Source organism: Phyllostomus discolor, chromosome 13 (genome assembly GCF_004126475.2).
Source record: "Phyllostomus discolor isolate MPI-MPIP mPhyDis1 chromosome 13, mPhyDis1.pri.v3, whole genome shotgun sequence".
NCBI classification, from domain to species: domain Eukaryota; kingdom Metazoa; phylum Chordata; class Mammalia; order Chiroptera; family Phyllostomidae; genus Phyllostomus; species Phyllostomus discolor.
In genome coordinates this window covers 45,697,184-45,717,188 of record NC_040915.2, presented here as the reverse complement: position 1 = coordinate 45,717,188, position 20,005 = coordinate 45,697,184, and the positions used below count along the sequence as shown (strand labels likewise).

Sequence of the window (20,005 nt, the reverse complement as noted above, 5' to 3'; positions counted from 1 at the left end):
CTTTGATGGCGGACACATATCACACATTTGTCAGAACCCACAGCATATACAGCACAAACAATGACCCCTCATGTAAATGGTAGGCTTTAGTTAATAATAATGTATCGATATCGGTTCAGCAATTGTAACAAATGCACCAAGATGAGAGACCTCAGTAATAGGGCGCTGGGGGGAAGGAAGAGGGAATACATGGGGGCTCTGTGTTTTCTGCTCAAATTCTCTTTAAACCTAAAACTGCTCTAAAAATAGCCTAGTAATTAAAAAGAATTAAAGACAGTAGTGAGCGTGTATAAAGCAGTTACTATGTTTCAGGTGCTGCTCTAAGTGTTTGTCACATGAACTCATTTAATCTATATAATGGCCCTGTGAGGACAGTATCATTACCTTCCTGATTTTACTAGTTGGGAAAAAAAGACACCAGAGAGGTTAAATAATTTGCCCAAAGCTACACAGCAAATGACAGAGTTAGGATTCACACCCTGGGGTCCAAAACCTGTGCCCTTGGCAGTGACAGTGGGAGTATCCCTGGGTTGTCACCTGAAGTCTGTCCCCTTCCCTGAGGGATACTGTCCTGTGTGGGTGTCCCACCTTGCTCATGGGTGTCACACGGCGCATCAGTCTAGGGGTCGTGAACGATGGACCCAGGGCCAGAAGCACCCCATGGACATATTTTCTTGGATCCTCTAGTGTTTTAAAAATATTTGAGCCATCAAAATTCATCAAGTTACATGCTTAAGATTTGCGCATTTTGCCGTATGTAAATTTGTACCTCCATAAAGCACTGTGCGCATGAAAATATGTGCATATATATTGAGCCAACATTTAAAAACCAGAAGAGATCCAAATTGCTGGCTCTCTTAGAAAATCAGAGGATCTGGCCACCCTGAGCCCATATTCCACTGACACCGGCCTGGAGCCCAAGTGCAGCCTCCTGCTAGGAGAGGCCTGGGGTGGGGGGTGGGGTTCGAGGTGCGCCCCAGGCCACCCAGGCCTCTGCAGCACAGGCGTGAGCCTGTCCAGGGCCCACAATAAGCTTTAGTCTTTCTCTCTGGCCCACACCAACACCCTTTTTCCAGTGCTTTGTGGTCCCCCCGCTCTGCTCGAGTTCTGTCAGCCCCCTGCACGTTCCTTCCTACGTTCCTACGTTCCTTTGTTCCTTCGTTCTTTCTTTCCTTCCGTGAATGATTTCACAGGCCGGGTAAAAAACAGGAGTCATGACATGGTGACTTGAACTGGTCTTGCTTCTCGCTTCTGGGTAGCCCCACGTGGCTGGCAAACTGCCTTTCTGAACTGCAACATACACAGAACCTGAGGCCCTGCAGAGCCAGGTTCGTCTGGGCTTGGGAGGATAGGGCCATTAGAGCATCTGGGTGATTCTGTGCCTTCCTGGGTGATGAGAAACTTGTAGGCAAGGCTGAGAAAGGCCCAGCAGGGTCTGGCACGCTGTGTGTTCTGATGGGATTGGTGGAGCAAAGAAGGTGGGTCCCGGAGGAAAGGGGTGAGTGGGTGAGGGCGAGGGGAGACCACAGGAACACACGCAGCTGAGAGTTCAAGGGAGGGCCGGAAAGCACCCCGGCTTCAGAGGCAGGCTGGCGTGACTGAGGTCTGGAAGTTGCACCCCCAGCTGTGTGACTTTGGGCAAGTCACTGAGCCTGCAGAGCCTCAGCTTTCTCAGCTGGAAAATGGGTTCAGTGACGTGAAGAGCTGCTCGGAGAATCGGAGGGAAGTGGGGTGGCTCAGTGTGTGTGTGGCCCACACTTGATGGATGTGCATGGGGTGAATGAATGAGCATCCTTCCTTGACCTTCCCATGCCTCCGTTTCTCCGGCCTGGGTGTCAGACACCAGCAGTCTAAAGATATGCTTTGTTTACTGTTAAATATGAGGTGGGGTGGGCAAGCCATAAAAGGTTCTTGGGATTTCTGGGCAAAGGGTTCCCCAGCTGTTAGACGTCAGTGTTACCCAAGGGGGACAAGACGGGTGGGAGCCCCTGGACTATGAGGGCTGGAGTCAAATTGCCAGATTGTGGAGTGCAGGCAGGAACTCATGATATCGAGAGTCACCCCTTCCTGCCCGCGCAACCAGCACCCTCCGAACCACAGGGCTGTCTGTGGCCAGGCCCAAATGACACTGGCTGCTGCTGGAGCCAGCTCGGTGACCCTGACCTGACCTCTGAGCTCCTGCTGTCCCATGCCCTATCAACCACGTGCGCTGGTGTCCTTGACCCTGGAGGGAGGGCTGCACGGGTCCCAGCTGGCTGCGGTCTCCCCTCTTGAGGCACCCCCTAAGTTCTCCAAAATGCCAGCCCAGAAGAGTGGAGTTAAAAGAGCAAGCGTGTCCTTTATGGAGAGGCGGCCACCCAAATGTCGTGCGAGCACCACCCTGCCCAGGCTATTAAATATAGCAGCGGTCCTTCTGGAGGTCTCTGTGGAATGTGGCTCAAGACAGCCCCACGAGAGCCGCAGCCAGACAGACAACGGGGGCACCGCTCTACCGCTACCTTTCCGGCCGTGGTTCTGGGCTATGGGCTCGGTGTCCTGGGCTGGGCTGCAGGGTCCAGGGCCCCAGGTTCCATTCTCAGTCCCCCTACTTCATTGTGGCCTTTAGGCAGCCACTGGCCTTCTCCGAAGGTTATGATAAAGGTGAAAATTGAAATGGTAATGGTGAAAAATGATATGCATAAAAACTGCTTAGCACATAGCCTGGCAAACAGACAACACTTAATAGGTGCTGATTTTTACTGTTACTAAGTATCATCACTTAGGATAGTGCAAAGCACTATCCTGAGATGAGTAAGTTCTAGAATAAGAAAGAGACCAAGAAAAAGGGCAGAAGGCAAGCAGTGTTTGAGGAGGGAGAATAAAAGAGGGAGTGGTTTATCCTGCAGGGCACAGGCTAGAGGGCTTCAAGGAGGAGGTGACCCTGGCTTGCAAAGGATGAGAAGAGGACTGCCTGGCAGAGACGGGGGAGAAGGTGGCATGTGCCAAGGTGGGAGATGAGAAAAGGCCTGGGGTAAACAGACAACACTCACTGTCCCTCCAAGTCCAAGGCTGCAAACGTTGGGCCCATGGTCCAAGTCCTCACATGTACTTGTTTTTTTTTTCCAGGTTAAAAAAATGTTCATTTCAAGCCAACATTTAAAAATCAGATTTTACATAAAAATTGAGATTTCTAGCCTGTCCAAAAAAACCTGGGGAATGTGGCCACAGTGGGCTCACAGCCCTGCATAACAACAGCATCAGCAAACCCAGCGACAACAGGAAACGCCGAGGCAGACACAGCGTGCCAGGCACTGTCCCAAGCGCTTCACACGGAGTCTAAGACAGTCCTCACGAAAGCCCTCTGATGCGGGCGCAGTGGTGTGCTGGTAACGGTTTAACAACTGGTTATCTGGCGAGAAAGAAAAGGCCCCGATTCGTCTGTCATGTTTGCCGATTCCCACGGTGCAAGTACTCCCACCACAGCGATTTGACGCTGCCAGCTGTCACTGCCCAGGGCGCTCACTGTGTGAGCCTCTTCCGCACGGGAGCGGTAGGGTCAGCCATCATCTCTACTTCCCAGATGAGGACACAGAGGCACAGAGAGGCCAAGAGACTTGCCCAAGGTCACACGGCTAGGAGAGTGGGCGGAGCAGGTTCTTGGAGAGGGCAGCCTGACTTTGGAGTTTGTGCTCTCAGCCCCTGCAATATGCCGCGAGATCCGACTGCCACCCCAGCCCCGGCTGTGTGGAGGCCACACCGCTCAGGGGGCACAGAGCCCCGGTGTACCTCAGCCCCCACTGCTCCCTGTCTCCTCACCTGAGTCTGTGCTGCTCCTGCAGCTAACCCGCGGGGCCCCTGTGAGCAACTAAGCTTGTACCCCTGCTTTGGGGTATGAAATGCCGCTCTGGCCCCAACTTTTCCCCCTACTTCTGGGAACCCCAGCAGGTGCCTGGACACTAACAGAAGGCATCCCGGGTGGTGGGTGGAGAGCCAGCTGCTTTCCCTCTGTCCCGACCCCATCTCTTAGCACGTGACACAAAATGTCAGCAAACCTTTTAGTTCAAGTGTTCCCTTCTTTTTTCTTATTCTCTCTTTGCCAGGAGTATGAACAGCAACAATTTAATGAAAGCATTTTTTTGGTTCCCCTCTTCCTCTCCCGCCACTCCATACAACAAAACTTGGAAATACGATTTATAGGGAAAAAAGATCAAAACCAGCTCGCCTTAGGCTGGAGATGGAAATGCCGCCGCATCCCGTATCCTCTGCTGGGAGAAGGCACTTCCATTTGTCAGGGGAGGGGCCTTGGGAGGGGGCCCCCGTCTTCTTTGCTCTTTCTCAGAGACAGGCAGCCCTCGCGAGGCCCCCACAACCCCCACTCTCCCAGAGGAGAGCCCAGGATGGCAGCACAGGAGGGAAAGGCATATGTTTGGTGAGAAATGTGGGAATCATCAAGCGTGAGTAGATTCATGTAAGTAATTTAATTACCTCGCACAGCTATGAAATCTCTTGGTTTCTGCTTCCGTTATTAATGATGAATGTTAACTATCAGAGGACGCTGGCGGAGGCTTCCTGACGTGCTGGGCGAGGGGGGTTAGGTGTTCCCCAGCTGCCGTACCTGGCTTCTCACTAATCAGGCTGGTCCCTGCTTCCAGCTGGTCCGGCCCCATCCTGGAATTAACTGGGAGGTACATTATGCACCTTGTGATGCAAGTGCCCAGCACCACCTAGTAAGAGGCCTGTCGGAAACAGCCTGAATGTGATCAAACCTCTGGGCCCAACTGCCAGTGCATAGTAAATACAAGGGACAGAGGAACAAGTAAGCCAAGCCACAGGGATGCAATCAGGAAAGTCTCAGCTAGAGGTAGGGCGATCTGCCCAAGGTTGCAAAGCTAGTGGTGGAGGTGGGATTTGAACCCAAACTCATGAGCACAGCACACTCCCGAGACTGCACGAGACGCCAAAAAAGTGCAGCTCGTCTTTCTGGAGGGTGGACAAGGAACCAGAACAGCTCAGATGCAAGGAGGCGTCTCCCGCCACCAGGGGAGAGGTCCTCATTCTGCCCTCTTTCTAGGCAGGTTTTCTCAGTGCTTCCTCAACCAGTCCTAAGTTCAAATTCCTGGGCCAACGAGTATATCCTGGCTTATCTCGAGGCCAGTGTCGGCCCCTGGTATAGTCATTATCCCAGGAGTCTGAATTTGAGATTGGCTGGCTTTGATCAGGCGGAGTGTCAGCTTCAATGCCTATGGCGTAAACCTGGGGGCCGATATTACAATACATTCTTGTGTAGGCTAACTTGGGTGGATTTTTGTTTCTTGCACCTAAGAATTTTTATTCAGATGAACCTCCAGCTGCCCTTGGCACTGACCCCTCCCAGCTGGAGGTAATGGTGGGGTTGGGGTCTCCTTTCTCCCCCACCAAGGCTGAAGACAGAGCCCGGCTGGAGAGGGAACGCGGGCGGGGGTGCTGCATTGCTCCCGACAGCCCAGGCAGCCAGGCAGTTGCCGTTCCCCTACCCACTCTTTGCAAAAAGCAACAGGCAAGGCAAACAGATGGCAGAGAGATAGTTTTTTCCTCCCCCTAAATAACAAGATGGGGGGGCAGGAAAGAAGATGAACAGACTTCCACTGGCTAGGAGAGTGGAGAAATGGCCATTTTTGCTGATAAACTTGGCTTTGACGCTGTCCCTGCGCCCAGGCACGTGATCGCTCCAGGGTGCGACAGGGAAGGGTGCTCCCTGCTATCGCCTATCGATGTATCATTAATTTCGTCTGTTCCCCACTCCGGCTTACACCCGACTCAAGGTGAGCGAACACAACAGGGCTGCGACTTCTCAGATTGATAGATGGCGTTTCTGCGCGGGGTCCGTTTCATGCTTGGTGACTTTGCAGCAAAGCAATTATCACTGTGGAATGCATAATGGCCTAATTAATAACTAATGTCAGGTTGGCCTCTGAGCCATGATTATACCTTACCAAGCCAACCTTTTTTTTTCTTTTAAATATTCCACAAGAAAAGTGTTATTATAATTGACTGGTCATATCGTCAAAGTGTCCCTACCCCGTGGACACAGGGTGTAGCAGTAAGCACGAAAGCCTGGAGCACAGAGAGATGTTCCACCACCAACTGGCTGGACCTTGTTCCGTGTTTAAGCAATGCCACACCTGAGCATCTGCACCTATAAACAGAGTCACCTCTCTGGAAGCGAGTGGGACTCCTGTCACATTTCTATGAAATCCAAGGCACTTAATAAATAATGATTAAGGGCAAGGACTCTGGAGCCAGGCTGACTAGGTTTAAATCTCGTCTCTGCAACTTACTAGCTGTGTGACCTCGGGCAAGTTACTTAACCTCTCTGTGCCTCATTCCTCTCATCTATAATGCTGATAGTGACAGCATTTACCTTATAGGCTGGTCACGGGGATTAATGAGCTGGTGTCTGCAGAGTATTTAGAATGCTGCCTGGAACACAGCAAGAGCCAGAGCAATGTTTGCCAGGATCACCATGTCAACATCCAGTTAATAAATATTTATTCAGCACCTATTGCGTGTCAGGCACCGTGAGCGCCCTGGGAACACAATGGCCTACAAAGCTCCCTCTCTTTGCCACTGCGTACTCAGGCCGGGGCATCCTCACCGATGCATACCTCAAGTGCTCCAAATCCTGACTCCCGAGTCAGCCCCCTTCCAACCCCCACAGCTCCAGAGGGGTCTCTCTAGAACAGGCTTCTGATCATGCGGTGCTCACGTATAAAAAGACTTGTGGCACCTCCTCTGTCCATGAGACAAATCTCAGACTTACCTTGGTATTCAGGGGCCCTCTGTCCTGCCCAAACGTGTTCCCCGGCCTTGTCCTCTCCCCAACGCCCACATGTCACAGCTCCAGGTAGGGTCAGTGACACAACTCACAAAACCACCAATGAAAGACAGTCTTCATTTAAGCTTTCCATGTGCTGTGCTTTGGGCCGAGCACTCCACACACTACTATCTCCTTTTATCCTCGCTCTGTGCAGCAAGGATAAGGGAAACCCTGTACCATTTTATTGATGAGGAAACGGGGTCAGAAAGAGGGGAAGTGACTCGTCCAAGATCACTGGGCTATTGATCAAACTGGAGCTCGAATCCAGGTCTGCCTGACACCCAAGCCTGTACTCTTACCACCACGTATCACTCTCTGTGTTCCCTCCTGCCCAAGGCTTCCTCACCTGAGCTGGGACCTCACCTCCACCAGGAAGTCTCCCCTGATTTTCTTGCCTTTTTCTTAGTGGGTATGTGGGCTTCCAATGGGTGGCTTGGCCTCTCTGTTGGGCAGAGCTAATTTCTTCTCTTAGCCAGTTCAGCACAGAGCAGGACACACAGTAGGAGCTTTATAAAACCTGCCAAATTGTCGAAATCCTTCCTTGCTCTGGCTCTGCTGCCCTCTGGACTTGGCAGGCCCCTTGAATTTCATCTCCCGGTCACCTGTCCAACATGTGCCAACCCTACTGGCTAAAGGGTCTGTGTTCCAGTGCCATCACCAATAGCTGAAGAGGTGGGTGCTCCACCCATCGGGGAATCCGCAGCACAGCAGGCAGGTTCTGGGCTCACACAACCCCGGTTATCGTTCCCTTTTTGGGCACACAAGATTAGGCTATATTCCCAGCCTCCCTTGAAATTGGACACAGCCTCATAACTGAGTTCTGGCCGAGGGAATGTGGGCAGAAATGTTGTGGCCAATCTCCAGGTCTGGCCTTTGGGAGCCTCCCATGAGATCCACGATTTTTTCCTCTCTCCTCACATACTGAGTAAATGAAGGGGACTCTGGGCCAGAGGGAAGAGCAGAGGCCGAAGATGGAAGCAGCCTGGATCCCTGCATGACTGTGTGACCCTGCAGCCCCCCTCCCCCCTCATCAACCAGCTCGGACTGTGATGAGTGAGAAGTAAACCCACTTGTGTTCGGTGCTGTTGCAGGAATGAGCCGCTGGGACCACTGCACACACACGCAGGTTGGAATCCCAGCTCTTCCACTTCCTAGCTGTGGGATCTGGATGTCTCGCCCTCTCCGAGTCCCGGTTTCCTCCTTCCCTGAACGCGGCTCAGGACACAGAAACCCACACCTGTCCCCTAGCCCCACGGCCTGCTCCGGGGCAGGGGTCTCAGGGCAGGGCCTCTGCTTAGCTCTAGGACATAGGACCTGGCTGATTTTAATCATTACTTGTCCCTACGAATATCTAGTTTTATGTTTTTTTTTTAAACTTTTTTTTAAAGATTTTATTTATTTTATTTTTAGGGAGGGAAGGGAGGGAGAGGGAGAGGGGGAGAGAGAGAGAGAGAGAGAGAGAGAGAAACACCAATGTGCGGTTGCTGGGGGTTATGGCCTGCAACCCAGGAATGTACCCTGGCTGGGAATCGAACCTGGGACACTTTGGTTCCCAGCCCGCGCTCAATCCACTGAGCTACGCCAGCCAGGGCTTAGTTTTATGTATTTTAATTAAACGGTATTTTGTGTTTGTGCTGGGAATTTTATGACAGGGCTGGAGTTCATGAATCCCAGGGAGGAAGTAAGTAAGAGACCTTTGTCTGTGGCAGTGTGAGCTCCAGGGCGAGGAAGGAGGAGGGGCGGAGGGGGTTTCAGAGGTGGTCTTTGAGGGTGGGGAGGCAGTGGCGTGGCAGGGTAGGCCCGGCACAAGGCGATTCTGTGTTGGCAGGTGGGTCTGGGGGGGCTAGAGGCCGGCACGGGTGAAGATCTAGGGATTCTAGCCACCTCTCCTTGGTTTTCAGCTCTTGCAATGCCCACCTTCTCTCCTGCCTCGGGGCACTTGCATGCAATTCCCTGGCAAGCAATTCTGCCCTTCCCGTGGCTGGAAGGTTCCTACTCTTGCTTCGGTTCACAGGTCATTTCCTCCTGGAAGCCCTCCCTGACATCCCAGGATGGTCTCCTAGCCCCATGGGGCTCCCTGTCACAGCCCCTGCTGTAGATGGTAATCATGTATTTACTTGTTTGCGTATCTGAATGACATCTGTCTTCCCTCAGAAGGTCAGCTCTGAGGGAAGGTCAGCTCAGGGAGGGAATGGACTTCGCCTCGTTTGCTCCTGCGCCTAGAACGGTGTCTGGCACGCAGAAGGCGCTCTGTAAATGCTCACTGGTAAATGAATGACTGTGTCGATTCTCTGTCCCATTCCCTATACACCCAGAAGCAGGAGTGTCAAGCTTTTCCTGTGAAAGGCCAGATAATAAATACTTTTGGCTTTGCAGGCCATACAGGTTCTGCTGCGACTTCCCAACTTCGCATTGTGGTGGGAAAGCAGCCACAGGCGACGTGTAAGTGAATGGGCATGGCTGCCTTCCAATAAAACTCTGCTTTGGCCCGAGGGCCATAGTTTGCCGATTCCTGCCCTAAAGCCTGACATTTGTATCTCTGTTCTTAAGGCTCAGAATGACTTCCAGTGGTATGCTGGGGCTGGGTCTGCAGAAGCTTGCAAAAGCTGATTGTTAAGATTTTCAGGAATTTTGCAAGCTGGTTGTTAAATGTAGTCATTATTAAAAATTACCTCCTATAAACCTGTAATTATGATAAATAAATTGTATTAAAAATAATGGTTCTACAACATGGATAAACCTTGAGGACGTTGTGCTGAGTGAAATTAGCCCGTCACAGGAAGACAACTGTGGTGCGGCTCCGCTTCTGTGGAGGACTCAGCGGAGGCACAAGAGGAGGCAGGAGGCGGAGCGGCGGCTGCAGGGTGGGGAGTCTGTGTCCGACAGGACGGGCACAGCTTCAGTCTGGTGCGACGAGAGCAGCTCTGGAGACGGGCAGAGGTGTTACTTCGCGACGAGGTGAATGGGCCTAATGCCACACCACTGTGCACTTAACAATGGCTAACATGGTAAACTTTATGTTGTGTGCATTTTTCCACAAAAAAAATTAAAAAAAAGGGAAAATTAGTACCTATCACTTCCTAATTATCTGATTGTATTTTACTCTTCCATCACTTCCTAATTACCCGACTATATCTTACTCTTCCCTTTGCTTTGAGGATATGTACAGCTACCGTCTGCCTGTGTGGTGGAAATGCTACAGACGCTACTACTGCACATTTCTTCCCGACTCCACGTGGGCCGCTTGAAATGGCCACGGTGGGAGCCTTTATACCACGACAATCGGCAGATGCTGCAAATCAGCACCCCTCCCCCAGCCAGGGGTTCAGCATTTACCAGCACCACTCGTTGATGCCAGGTGTCCGTCTCCTCCCCTATCAGACAGTGAGCTTCTAGGGCAGAGGGGCTTACTGATTAGGACAAGTGGCAAACACAAGGCCCATGGGCTGAACCTTGTTTTATCCGGCCCGGCATCTTGTTTCTACCCGGTAGCAGTGCTGAGCTCTCGCTTAACTGTTAAGGAGTAGTCACATTTATACAGTCCTAAAATTACATTTGGCCCTTTGAAGGCAACCTCGAGGCTGATGTGGCCTCTGGTGAAAAGGAGTTTGACACCCCTGGATTAGAAACACCAGCAGAAGCTTTTAAAATCCTGATGCCCAAGCCTCACACCAGACTAAGAGTGTCAGACACTGTGGGGTGGGACCAGGTCTCAGTATTTTTAAAAGCCCTCAGGAGATCCCACTGGGCAGCCAGGGTTGAAAGCCAGTGGGCTAGTCTAAGTTAGTCTCAAGCCATAACACGCCCACAAATCACCCAATCGCTGGTGGGCCTTGTCAAACTGCAGATTCGGACTCAGGAGACCTGCGGGGCAAGAGGGCATTTCTAGTCAACTGTGATGTAGATGCTGCTGGCCCACGGACCACACTTTGGAACTCACCTCTGGGGTCCACTTTAGTTTGCAAATTCCTTTCACCTGGGTGATCCTGTGGACTTCCCACTCCCATGTCCCTGGGATAAACAAGGTGGGTATTACAAGAACCCATTTTACAGGCTAGGAGACTGAGGCTGGAGGTGAGGTGACTTGCCTAGGTCACTGGGGAGTGTGGTGGGGCTTGGACCTGGCTTTCTGAGACTCCAAATCCTGCTCCTTTGCCTTCACCGGCTGCCTGACGTGGGTCTAGGGATTACATGAACCCGAAATAGTATCGGGGCCCTTCCCTCTCCTGACTGTGTGACCCTAGGTGCGTTTCTCACTCCCTCTGGGCCTCATTCACGCCACTCAGGGCATGGGGAGAGCTTGGCCATGATCCTGGATGACAGAGGGCCTCTTGCAGGGCCTGCCTCACCCAGGACACCCACATCCAGGAAGGTTCCTTCTCTAGTATCTGAGTTTGGGGATGGCACTTCAGGGTCCCCGCCTTGGCAAGGACCTGAGGAGGCCATGCAGTCTAAGTTAGCTCAAGGGGAAGGAAAGAATGAGGCCTTTCTGTGTACAATTGCATCTTGCCTCGGAAGTATTCAGCGCATCCGTAATTAGTTACTGTACAGTAGGATGACTTCACAATCACACTCACAATAATCAGAATAATCGTAGCCCCTGACACTGATCTACCTTTGTGCCAGACATTGTTTTAAGCACTTACCTCTATTACCTCACTTAATCCTCATATTCACCTTATAAGGCAGGGGCTACTATGAGTTCCATTTTACACCTCAAGAAACCAAGGCACACAGAGAATAATAACTTGCCTCAGTAGCAAAGCTGGGATTTGAACCCAGGCAGTCTGGCTTCAGACTGTGCTCCTAACCACTGCACATAGTGCCTTTCAAATCTGAGTGCCTGTCTCTCGCTGTACTGTGAGCTCCCCAGGGACAGGGCCATGTTTGTCCTGTTCCCTGCTGTATCCCCAGGGCCCTGCACAGGTCTGCACACAGTAGGTGCTCAACTATTTCTGAAACACATGACTAAACAGTAATGTTTACCACCTTAGCCTGGCACCAGGTACCATGCCTGGCACATAGCTGGTACTCAGCAAACAACTATGAATTAACAAATGCATGAACAACTGCATGAATGGCCATACACCCCACAACACTGGCGTGGCTGCTGCACTAGCTTTGCTTTTGCCATCCCCCCCACCCAGGCAGACGTGAGTGCTAAGAGACACTTGGTCGACGGTGGCAAGAGATAGATGTGCTCCCTGTGGCCTCATCTCCCCACTGCGTAGCCCCGCTTGGCCTTCCATAATGCAGTCCATTAAAAGGCTTGTAAATTTTCATACACGAAAGCCGACTGTGGCGTCAGCATAGACTAATTGTTGTTAAATGTGCGGGAATGTTACCGCCACGCCGCTGGAACGATCATTCTTCCCAGCTCAGCCCATTCCTCTGCAGGCGGAAAGCTTACAACGTGCGCACAAGGCCAAAAAGCAATTCGTGTCAAAAAGATCAATAATATAAAAATAAAGCATGAGAATTCTAGTTAAAGGGAATGTCACATAAATATGTGCTTCACGTCCATGATTCCAAGATTAAAAAAATCAATCAATATCATTCTTTAGATGATGTTATTTCTAATGAGAAATACCCGGAACAACTGCAAATAACTGCTTAACTGGGGGGGAAAGCATTAATAATTTACTTTATAAGGCATGTGATACCGAACGAAAGAGGATCACTGCTGGTTCTTAATTTGGTTGTAATATGGCATGACAGGTTCAATGATGCTTTGGTGGGTTCTTAATATGAAATTCAGAAGGATGTTCGGCTCATTATAAGTTTTACCTCAAGCTGAGCGAGATGAAGCCGGAGGGGCAAGACTCAGTTAGGGGAGCCAAGACGACTCGCGCCATCAACATTATTAAGTCATCAAAGAGGAGGTGTCGGGAGCGTGAGTGTGCAGGGGCTGGCTGGAGGCAGTAAGGAGGGACAGAAGTCCTTCTTGCTGCCTCTGACTTAAGCTGCAAATGACACCCTGTTTACCGAGCACTTACTATACGCCAAGTCCTGGGCTGGGTGCACAGACCAGGGTTCGAATCCCAGTTCCCTGTATGCGTTGGGCCTTCCTGGAAGATTCCACCCGTAAAAGCTCAGCAAAGACACAGCTGAAAGGCAGGGGTCTGGCTGAACGATGAGGCCATCCCCAGTCCTAACCACCGGCAAGTGTCCTGTTTAGGCCCTCGATCTAGAATCTAAATTTTCAGCTACTCCTGCACTACTCCTGCACCCCCAGGTCCCTCCAGGGACCCCAATTAGCCCTCTAAGATGACGTTCTTCCACCATCTCCTCTGCTGAAGAGCTACGTGAGCTTAAGCAAGCCACTTGCCCTCTCTGGCCCTAGTTTCTCACCTGTAAAAGATACCAGCAGCACCTCCCTCGTCGTGTTGCTGAGAGGTGGTGGTGCGCAAGAGGCATCACTAAATGCTCCCTAAATGTTGCTGGTTGGTGGCCCAGCCTGAGTTCCCACTCACCACCACGTGCAGGGTGCTAAGCCTCAGTTACCTCAGGGGAGAAAAGGATGAGAGCAGAAGCCTCCTCATGGGGCTCTTGGAATGAACGTGATGAGGCAAGTCTCAGCTCGTCTGCTAGGAATGCCGCCTGAAGTTCAAGGAGTGTCCACTGCACGCTGGGCTCTGTTCTTGGGGTTTTCCAGTATCTACTCATTTAACTCTCACATCAACCCTACGAGGTAGGCCCTATTATCTGCAATTAAAAGTTGCCAAGGTGTTAACTAGACTTACTGTGCTGGTCATTTTGCAATGTGTAGTTACTGAATTATGTTGTATACCTGAAACTAATATAATGTCGGATATGAATTGAACCTCACAAAAATGGAGAGGGGAAACCAAGGAAACGGACCCAGAGAAGTTAAGTGACTTGCACAGGATCACACAGCTGGGAAGTGGATGAGCTAGGACGCAAGGCTGCCAATCTGGCTTCAGACCCATGTCTGCCCCGACCACTTGTCCTCCCCGTTGGGTCCCACTGGCCAGCGAGGCCACTTCTCAGGAATGCACATGTCGAACACCTATTGTGGCCCCAAGGGGGCCCCACATACAAAGGAATGGTCGCGCCAGTGCTGGAAGCAACAGAGAAGAGTAGTCTGGGGAGCAAGAAAATTATGACATTGAAGAGCAAATAATGAAGGAAGGAAGGAAGGAAGGAAGGAAGGAAGGAAGGAAGGAAGGTAGGAAGGAAGGAAGGAAGGAAGGAAGGAAGGAAGGAAGGAAGGAGCCTGTAATTAAACTGTAGGAGTCCTGCAGGCAGATGCGGAACAAGAGGGGACCCAGGGCCCAGGCAGGGAGGGACGTGCCCATATCAGGTAACCTGGGCTGCACGGACACCCTCCATGCCTTTCTCAGGCAGCTCACTGCAGGACATGACCTGACCCCTTGGGACCTTGTCCTGGGTTCGGATCCCCTTCCCCACCCACAACCGCCTAGGAGGGAAAGCAGGGGTCTCGGTGTCCCGGGCTGGGACAGATGGTGGGGGGAAGACCACTGATGACTTCAGGCCTTGGGTAGTGAATGTGGGCCATGGGAAGAGGCTCCAGTGGGGGCGTGGGGGCTCGAGTGGGAGGTAGGAGGGGTACAGCCTCCTCCCCTCCGTCATTTCCGAGAAGTCGGACCCCTCCCCATGCCATCGGACTAGCAGCAGAGGGAGTCTGTTAAGACCTCATTCAGAGTGGGTCCCTCCTCCACTCTAAGGTCTCCCATGGCTCCCACCCCACTCAGAGTCACAGCCAGGGCACTTAACGGGGCCCCAAGGCCCTGAAAGACCTGGTGCCCCAAACCTTCAGACAGATGCATAAGGATGACTAATACCAAGTGCCATGGTGGGAGGTTCTAAGCCTGGCCAGAGGCTTAGGGGGGTCAGGGAGGGCTTTCCCACTCCCCGAGTAGAGTTACTTAGGCAAGGGGACAGGGAGGGCAAAGAGAGCATTCCAGGCAGAGAGAACAGGGAGTGCGAATACGCAGAGGTGGATGAGCTGGGCCCTCTGCTGGCTGAGGGGGGCAGGTGGGAGGGGCTGGACACTGAGCAGGGCCTTAGATTCCTGCCCCAAGGGCTTTCTCCATCCAACACCGCCCCCCGCGCCTGAATTCTCATGCCCACTCTGATCACCCCGAGTCTCAGCGCACACCCAGTTCCTCCCCACAAACAGAACTTGTACTGAGTCTGCCCCCCACCCACTGTAGCCATGGGAGCTTGTCTCAGAGATGCGCCTGCTCCCACCAGACAGAATGCAAAGGGGGAGAGACAAAAGCCTCCAAACAGCTGACACACCCTCCTGGGCCCAGGAGGGCAATGCCAGGCCTGAAGCTGTGGACGCTGTACGTGTGGGCACTGGCTTCTGCTGTAGGGGCACCTGTCACTCTCCCCCGGGAACGAGGAGGGGAGAAGGCTGCACTCTGCACAGAGACGGAGGACTAAGAACTCGGCGCTGGGGGAAAAGGTTTGGAGAAGGCTAAAATGTGCCTCAAGGCTAAGGGAGAGGGGCTGGGAGCAAAGAAGAGAAGGGAGAGGAAGGTAGAAGCGAAAAGGAAGGGAGAGGAGAGAGGGAGACGAGAGTAAGGAGAAGTGGGAAGGAGAAGAAAGAAGCTGTGTGCTGAGAAGGTGGGTGTCCTGGTGATGTACCGCTGCAAGTAACTACCTAGAGCGCAGTGGCTCCAAACAAGTTCGTCTGACCTGCCTTTGGGTTCACTGGGTTGCAGCGACCTGGGGGCTCAGCTGGGTTTCGTGGTCAGCATGGTTCCTTGACTTGTGTCTGCCTCCTGGGTGCTCCTCTCTCACCCACCAGGGCCTCTCCCCGTGGGTGGGCTGCTCACAGCAGGGGGGTGGCAGGGTGGTCACACTTCTTATGGAAGGCTGTGCTGGAAGAGGCACGATGCAGAGCTGCCAGGCCAGCTAAGGCCTCCGGTACTGGCACAGGGTCACTTCCACCATTCTATTGGTTGGAGTGGACACAAGCCCAGATTCAAAGTATGGAGACACAGGCTCCATCTCTCGATGGCAGAGGACCATGATGTAATGCAGATGTGCGTGGACCGGAGCAGTTGTGCATCTGTCTTGGGGACAGGTGTGCACATGAAGCTCAGCAAGCAATCGGAACTTCTGGTAGGAAACCAACAGGCTCTTGATGTGATTCCTAGAAGTCGTTTCAGTCACAGGGACTGAACCCCAGGGACACTTTTAGAGGGCGGGGATGGTGTCGCATCATCTGTGGACCTTCCACAGCTCTCACTTGAGCCTGGCACATGGTAGGTGTCCCATGAGTATTTGTTGAGAAGACCTGCAAAGTGCCAAGCAGAAGGGCGGCCCTTCTGGGAGGGCACAAAAGCTTGACCTCGCCCCACATGAAGATGGGTCGAGTTGGCAACAGGTTGTGACGTTCACTAGGCCCAGCATCTAGAACTCCACCTGGTATGCAGGAGGGTCTCCATAAATGTTTGGTGAGTGACTAAATGATTGCATGGACTCAACTGATGATGAATACATCTCTTGGTAAGCAGTGTCTTGGCCTTCTGTAGAAGCTCCCAGATGGTGGTCACACCACAAGAACTCCCTCTGACCCGGAGAGGGCACGGAGAGAATAGCTCAGCCCAGGCTACCAGACACACCCACCACGATGAGAACAAATGACTCATCGGCCACTTGAAAGAGAAGTTTCACTGAAGCTCCTGTAACCCATGAGCTGTCACAATTTACAGATGGGGAGACAGTGGCTCAGAGACATAAAGCCTCCTTGGTTGGCAAACTGCTGTGTTTGGATCAGGAACAGGTGAGTGTGTCTGTTTCAACTCAACCCAAAGGGCTTGCTGTCATGGGGCCACACGGGCTGTCACGGTGCAAGGGGAGGAAAACAGAGAAAAAACTCCCCCAGCGGTGGCCCTGCCAACTTCCGGGCTGTGCCCCTGCACACACTCCTCTGAAAAGTTTCACCTCTGATTTAGCATAACAAAACTTTTAATTTAGATGTTTTCATCTCTCTCTCCAAGTAAAAATAAGTTTAAAATAATGACTGTAATAAATGAAGGTAATTAATTGTAGTTTGTTCCTTTACTGTCTAGTCAGCTTAATTTTACCTTTTCAACTAATAATGAGAAAATAATTTTTGCGCTCGGAGGGTTAATGATATGTAACTGCGAGAACTGCTAATTGCATGTTGCAATCCATCCATCAACAACCCCATCTGTGCGACTTGATTATGTTTGCTAAATTATTGCTTTGAATTATCTTTCATAAAGCAACTTTTGTAATTAGCGGGGCTTTCGTCTTGCTCTTTTCTCTGTGAGCAAGGATATTCAGACTTTGGCCATTTCAAGCTGTCTCCATTAAGCCACCTTCTTTGGCTGTCTTTGTTTCCTTGAGCAGGGGAATCAAGGCTGGCCTGTGAGCAATCAAGGCGGAGAGGAAAAGCTTCCTTGATTCACAGCAGGGCAAATTCACTTCCTCTCCGCCCCCTTCCCACCAGCATACACACAGACTAAAAAAAAAAAAGTAAATACAAGGCCCACACTCACATGTACAGCATGAAAAGATAAAAGGGATGCCCAGATTCTGTGTGCGCCATGGTGGGGAGAGTGAAATTGAGGGATGAACTTGAACACTTTCCATTTTCAACAAGAGGCCCGCTCTGGGGAAGAAGGAATGCCCTGTGGCGTTTTATGGGCTAGTTTCTGGGACTAGGGAATGGGTTGCCTTGGGGAATATCCCTGGGCGGTGATTAATGTGCACTGGGGAATCCTCAGCTCTGAGCCGAGGGCCTGGTAGATCGTGAGAGGGAAGTGGCATAAAGGATGAACCCTCATTAAAAAAATTAAAATGAAAATTCGGATTATAAACGGGCTGCGTGCGCGCAGTTTGTTCTGGGTGAAGAGGATGCTTTTCATGAACAGCACCTTTCTGTGCTGGCGTGTCTCCCCTGAGGTGTGTGTGTGGGGGGGGGGCGGCGAGGCTGCTGCAATGGGTTGGATCACGAGGAAAGCAGGGGTTTCAGGAATCAAACTCCAGACAAATGTAGTCTTTTTGGTACATTAAAGGGACAATGGAAAGCCATCTTAAGAAAATTAATGAAGTTCTTTGAAGATCCCCAGCTATTACAACAGTGTCTATTCAAGAAGCCAAATAGGTTTGGAAATGAGAATTCAGCTTTGTCTCTCCTTTTGGCCCCACTAAGAGTTTCTCTCCCCCACCACTGACTATCAGCTGTGTGCCAGACACCCTGTCAGCTGCCTCGACTTAGTTCTTTAAATCCTTCCTGTCAGCCACGTTTGCTGGAGAAAGCCAGATGTAGCCCAGAGAGGTTAAGAAACGTCCCCCAGGCCACACAGCCACTGTAAGCAGCAGGGCTGAGACGGAAGCCGGACCTACGTCCTATCTGCCTTTGCTTCCCACCACCCTGAACACGGGTCTTCCCTGGATCATCAATCAAACCTAAAGTTTAACTCTTTCTTTTAGGGAAAAAATGACACAAGTCATCTCTCTTTTCTACAGGGACAGAAAGGCTCCTTCTTTTGGATAAAAAGCCTTAAGCACCTAAGAAAGAGGCAGAATCCAACCCTGATATAATGAAGACTAAAGAAGCGAATGTTGGAGGTCATTGGTAATAGGGATAGTAAACAACCAAGACTTCTAATACTCAAGGCAATTTTCTAAGCACCACATGGACATTAACTTAGTTCTTCCTCAATCACAACCGTATGAAGTAGGTATGATTATCATCTTATTTTACAGATTTTGAAACCGGCACAGAGAGGTCAAGTAAGTTGCATAAGACCAAACAGCTAGTAACTGGCAGAGGCAGGATTCGAACCCAGGTTGACCCTGGAGTCTGTGCTCTTCGTGCCAGGCATTACACGAAACCCTTCCCCTGCATTATATCTCAGTTCATTCTCAAAACAACATGAAAAAATCGATAGTGTCTGTATGCCCATCTAACAGGGAAACCGAGGCTCTAAGTGCCTAAGAGAAGCTCCACCACACCCAGCCGCATGATGGAACAACTGAAAAAGTCATGCTCTGTACAAAAAACTCAATGCCTGCCTCCGGGCTGAGCAGAGGGATCAGCTGCCTGAGAGGGCTTGTGTGCTGAGTGGCCCTCATGGGACCAGGAGCTGGCAGATGGGGACCGCTTTTTTACAAAAACACAAAGCCATGACAACACATTCCCAACATTATTAGTCTTCTGTTTTTCTTTTTCCCCACTCCCTTCCAGCTCAGGCACCTCACAACCAAATGAATCAATACTGAATGGCCCTATAAATAAATAAGCATATCAGTCAACTCAGTAATAAAACGAAGGGATGAAAAATATGGAAATCAGCGACATTTGTGTAAATCCAGTTACTGTTTACTTTAATATTGCCTTATACGCGTATGCAGTTCCAAAGAGACGGATCTAAGGTAATGTGGCGCTTGGCGGACAACAGACTTAAAACGCATCTCTGCTGGCGGGCGCTGAGAAGGACCAGTCCTTCAGGGGCCCTGCCTGCATCCCGGGGAAGACGGAGACGAGTCCGTGAGGGGGGGCACGTGAGAAACGGCCCCTCCTGCTCAGTGCAATTTCACTGTTTTCCTAGCCTGCCTCCTGCGCCAGTCAGACAAGTGGGCACTGTCAGAGCCTTGGCCGCAAAGTCAAACCAAGAGAAGTGGGGGAGGTCCCGCCCCATCTCAGGGCTCCAGGCAGGCAGGAGAAACTGGCTGAGGACAGCTCAGCTGTCGCCAAATGAAGTGGGGCCCGGCAGGGGGGACGGAGAGAAGGGGAACAACGCCGACTGTGTGCTCAGCGGTGGGCTGGTGGTCGGGAGAGGGTTTCAGAACAGGCAGGTAAGTGTTGGGGCTTATCTGCAAGGCTGCCTTCTTCGAGCAGCAAAGCTGAGCAGAATGCCGGGGGAGAGCAAAGGTTAGCAAGTACAAGCCTCCAAAAATGAGAAACTGGCCTGGACAGTGAGGTGGCTTGTTCATGGCCACGGATATCGTACCTAGCAGAGCTGGTGCAAGGCTGGGCAACATCTAGGAAGAGGGGGATTTCCTGGGCTTGGACACAGGAATCCCAATGAACCCAACAGAGAGCCCATACTTATCACAACACTACTGTCTGACTTAGAGGGAATGGGGTAGAGAAGTTCCTCCCAAGCTTCCAGAGGCTGCTGGCCTCCTCTGGCAACT

General features: G+C 51.5%; 1 protein-coding gene across 2 annotated transcripts in view; it reads right to left on the bottom strand.

The window, feature by feature from the left end:
- Positions 1 to 20,005, bottom strand: part of CUX2 (cut like homeobox 2) — a 219,988-nt gene that overhangs the window by 60,954 nt on the left and 139,029 nt on the right. The gene's annotated exons all lie outside the window — the stretch shown is intronic.